This window comes from Octopus bimaculoides, chromosome 15 (assembly GCF_001194135.2).
Source record: "Octopus bimaculoides isolate UCB-OBI-ISO-001 chromosome 15, ASM119413v2, whole genome shotgun sequence".
NCBI classification, from domain to species: domain Eukaryota; kingdom Metazoa; phylum Mollusca; class Cephalopoda; order Octopoda; family Octopodidae; genus Octopus; species Octopus bimaculoides.
Window position 1 is genome coordinate 5508942 of NC_068995.1, and position 5852 is coordinate 5514793.

Consider the following 5852-nt stretch of genomic DNA (forward strand, 5'->3'; position numbering starts at 1 on the left):
TATATATATATATATATATATATATATTATACATATATGGCGTGAAGGATCTACATCGGCATCTGTTGTCGCTGCAGTGTCTTCATTAGGAGACAAAACTAATCGAAAAGAATAAATCACTTAGCGATGGAGATTACATTGGACAATGTATTCCTAGATATACTATAACTGCAAGAAAACTCCAGATAACAATGGCGAGAGTGGCTTTGATCGTATTACTACTGTTGGTTAAGGGTTCACTTTGGGTTAAGTGATAAGAACAAGAAGAACCACCAAAACCGCAACAACGGTATACCATCATCACCACCACCACGACTGCCAAGAACAGAATACATTTTGTTTTTGGATTGGTCTTAGTTCTGCTTAATGGATGTCAACTTTCTGTAGTAGTAGTGGTGGTGGTAGTAGTAACATTAGTATTAGTTGTAATAGTAGTAGCAGCTACAGCCGTCAGCTTTTTTAACAACAGGACTACCTCATCGTGATCTCATCGTCAAAGTAAGGCAACCGATCGGTAGAATTGGTAGCTCGTCAAATATCTTGCAGCATGTGCTCTGGCTGTGTATCCCGTGTTATCATCCAGCCGACTTACGTCCAGCTTACCTTCCATCATTCAGGGATCGATAACACAAAGTAACGGTCAGGTAATGACTTGATTTTACCTTCTCGATTTTTCTTCTTGTCAGAAGATAGTGCACTGCGCTAGACGAACGGTATGGAAGAAAAAAAATCACTCTCCCTTTACTCCGAGATAACCGAGTCTATTCTATTGCCACGAAAGAATGTTGGCACTGAGGGTTTGTCAAAGAAATATAGCATCACCGATGAGGTGAAGCAGAGGTCCCCAAACATTTTAGACCATCGACCTCTGCATAGATTCCTTGACCCCTCATCACCCTCAGGCATGTTCAAGAAAATAAATAAAAATAATAATTAAGTAGATGTGCAGTTTCCACGCCATTCATCGACCCTTTGAATAGTCATCGACCCCCGGGGGTCGGTATCGACCACTTTGGAGACCCCTGACGTGGAGGATTGTGTTGATGGTGCAGAAGAGGTTAGGAATGATACTGAAAAAAAGAGATGGTAATGATGATGGTCAAAAATCTTATAACTAACCTTACAATATTCAAAACTAGTTTTATCTTATCCTATACGTCTGGCATATTTTTAAAGATTATACGGTATTAGTTATCAGCCATATCTAGCGAGAAAGAGGCTTTGTCGCACGTAACCAGTGTATGGAAGCGTGATGCAAATTACTAAAGGTTCATAAGCACAGACACACAACACACATGCAAATCAGTTAGATAAACTTAACAAGGTATCGTGTCATTTTTCTGTTCTAATAGACAGAAATTCCGAATCCCAAAACAGTGGATTACTTGAGCGGTAAATGTGTGAGTATATCTCATATATATATATATATATATATATATATATATATATACATTCGTACAAGTCTGTGTGTGAATATATATATGTATGTGTTCAACGGTGTATGTGTATTATCCAATACGTACGAATGCTTGTGTATAGATATACATATGTTTGTGTGTTACTGTTTATATGTGAATAATGTGCGGGTGTACGTGAGAGTGGAGTTGGTTCCTTTGCAACTTGTATGGATGCTGTGCCGTTACATAATTAGCTTACGACCAATGCTATGTTATTACATCATAACCTTCATTAAGACAAGAAACGGTAGGTTGTGAAGCGCCAAGATTAATGTTTATATATCAAAGGAAAGACAAACCTGATGAAAAATGGTTGCGAAATTAATTGAATAAAAAGACGAAGTAGAATCAGTAAGAGACAAGAAGGGAGGGAGGCAGGGAAAGTGAAAGAGAGGAAGAGAAACATTAATATCTAAATAGATAGTGAGAAATAGAGAAACATTAATAAATACATAGAGACAATGCCAAAGGGAGTGGAGGGGTTTCATAAATAGATACATGGAGACAGAAAGACGATGATGGTAGTTGAGGAGGGGGCAGAGGGACAGGAAATTAAGGGGGGTGGGTGGAGGTGAGAAAGCGAGTTGTAAATTTCTTACGTTGATATTGCTTTATTGTTACTTTATATGTATATTTTTTTTGTATTTTTGGTGTTGATTTGTTATTAGTTTTATAGAAATATCCCTTTGATCTTGAAATTTTTATCTCCTGGATTATACACTTATACCGATACATACATTTGCACATAAACATATACATATGTAGAAATATGTGTTGGGGTTTAGAAGTATTTATATAAATACATATATAAATGCATGTGTATATACACACACACAAAGGCCTTACATAATAGCTAGGAAGAAGATTTTAGTTTAAATTTCATATGTAACTTCAATTAATGCAGGACACACTCACGCACGATATTATATATATATATATATATTAGACAATATGCCCATAATCTTAGAGATATTGTAATATATATATACATATATTTACAATTATATATGCATAGACATATATCCACTTACATACACACAAACATATACACAATTCTGAGGACCAATGTGTCTTTCTAAATAATATAATAATTTTCAAGAATTTCGTAACCTGAAATCACGTAGTAGTAGTAGTAGTAGTAGGAGTAGTAATAGTAGTGGTAGTAGCAGCAGCTATAACAACAACAACAAAAACAAAAATAGTGATAACAAAAGAGGTATTCAACTGAACACCTTTTACTAAACTTGAAGCCTACTTTAACATTTAATATATATATATATATATATATAAGTATATATATATATATATATACACATGTGTGTGTGTATGTGTAAGTATACGTTAGTATGTGTACAAGCACACACACACACACACACACACACACACACACACTCCAAAGCATACAGATATGTATAAGTGTGTATTCATATTATATTAAATAATGAAAATTGTTCCATTTGCCATCATCTGTGATAAAAGTCTTGGCACAGGGATAGTGGAGTGTTTCTGAATAATTGAACAAGTTTCATTAATGTTGATGTTGTTATAATCTATAGAAAATGCTCGTTGTCAGTTAAACAACACGAATATATCTCTGTCTAGTTAAACACTGAATATACAGATTCATACCCAAAGATACACATACGCACTCTTTCCCTCTCTCCCTCATATATATGTACTTCATACATACACACACACACACATATATATATATATATATATATATGTACATATATATATATATATATATATATACATATATATGTACATATACAAATACAAATACATATACATACACAAATACATATACATATATATTTATATATACAAATACATCTACATATACAAATTCATATATGTATATACATACATATATGCATACATATATATAGATACATACATATATATACATATATATATATATATATATATATATATATACATATGTATACATATATATACATATGTATATATTCATAAGTATATATACATATGCATATATATACATGTATATATAAATATATACATACATATGGTGGTGGTTGTCTACTCCTTACACAGAGTTTGACCACCTCCTGCACCTACACCTTAGCCCTTTCATGGCGTCTGATGTGGCTTTTTAAACCAGACAGTGTTTTGAAAAAACACCCACACAGATTGCACCTCTGATTTGTACCTGCAGGTAAGTTCTGCTCATTGTGGATCCTAACATGTCTTTTAAGACCCGCATTGGATTTGCAAGCCCTCTGGCACACACCACATTCAAACGTGTGCACGGACATACATATATACATACATACACACACACACACACACACACACACACACATACATATATATATATATATATATATATATATATACATATACATACGTATATATATACATACATTCTGTGCCACGCTGAATTTCCCAGGGAACTACGTTGAGGGTAGTCGTGTCTGTGGAGAGCTCAGGCACTTGCAAGTCAATTTCACGTCCAAGCTGTTCCGTTGATTGGATCAACTGGAACCCTTGTCGTCGTAAATGACGGAGTACCAGTTATGTGTATGTATGAAATGTTGACGATCTCGTCTCAAGCTCAACGCTTTCCGTGAATCATATTCTGTTACACTGTGTATTCTAAGAAGCAGCCTAAAAAATCATTACAATCCTATGATAACAACAATAATTGCTGTTATTACTATTACAACTGATAACGTCCCAAACAACCGTTCTTACATTTCGGATAATATTGATTTCTGAGAAGGCCAGAAATTTGGGGAGAATCGATTATATCGATCCCAATACTTGCCTGATAGTTAATTTTTAGCGACCCCGTTCGGATGAAAGGAAAATTTGATCCCAGGGAGATTTGACCTCAGAACGCAAATATCTAGAACAGATAACGTACAGCATTTTATCTGAGGCCCTAACGATTCTCCAATACACCTCTCACCTCTCTCTCCCTCTCTTCTCACATAGACATACACACAGACTCTAGTACGTGTGTTGCATTTAACCGTTGCAGTTCAAATAGAGGAGAAGCTCATCAAGATATAAAACATGGAAGAGTGAATGAATAGTAAATAACTAACTTTGTAAAGGAGTTGAACGCCTGCGACGTTTGTCAATTTTAAATTTCGAGCGGCTACTTTCATCGCAATAAATAAATTCCTTTCTAGGTTTGGATGGTTACAAGAAAACATGAAGTTTAATTTGAGGTGAAGCGCCGCTCAGTTCAATTCAGCAAAGGTTGACTTTGCATTTTATCATGCGGGTTCAATAAAATAAGTTCCAGTTGAATATTGTGGTCAGTGTAATCGACTTTACCACTCTCCCGATATTGTTGGCCCTGTACCAAAATTTGAAATCACTATCTATCTATCTATCTATCTATCTATCTATACATACATACATACATACATACATACATACATTCATGTATATATGAATACATGCGTGTACGTATGTACGTGCATATGAAAATATATCTAGCTTGATATTTAGAAATGGAGCAAATGCTGAAGGAAAATATGGATACATTATAAACACAGACAGACAGATATAGAGTCAGACATATTGACAGAGACAGACAGACACAGATAGATAGATAGATAGATAGATAGATAGACAGATAGATAGATAGATAGATATGATAAGGGAGAAAAATATTCCTAGAAAGCGAGAAAGAGGCAGAAAGGAAGTGAGTGCTGTATGGTGGAGGGAAATATGGTTAGCGAGAGTGAAAGACAGCTTTAGAGAGAGAACTTCAGAGTGATTGAGAAATAGATAGAGAGAGAGATAAAGAGAGAAGAGAAATGTTGAAACTATATAGAGAGTGGAGAGAAAGTGTGAGAGGGAAAAAACGGGTGAGAGTAGCAGGAGATATTTTAAAGATGAAGTGTATGAGTGTACATCAGTAAATTTGCGTCTAGAGATATCTTTGGATAGTCTCAGTTCTTCAATATGATAATTCTTCATGTTGAACCAAAAACCAAAGTTTATCGCTGTTTCGTTTCTTTACTTCTCGCTTCACCATCATTTTCTTTCTTTCTTTCGATTTTGCTTTACAATTCGGTTATCAGAGTAAAAGAGGAAAAGATTAGGAAAGCAATTTATTGAATAGAAAATTGGTAAATATTGCGAATCTGCATGCGCGACAATGTTTTAGAACTTGTTAACGAAGACCTATTTTGTCTTGTCTTTTTTTTGTTGTTTCTCTGTACTTTTGGTATTAGATATAAAAAAAGAAAAATTCTTTGTTCATTCACAAAGTTTAGTTCAAATATGAAGAAAATTCTAATAGCAGCACTCGACTTCCCCTTTATATTAATGGAAGCCCTGAAATCCATCTTCACTGAAAGTATTTGCTGATAAAGAAAATGATACATCCCTCCACTCTGTCCTTCTCTC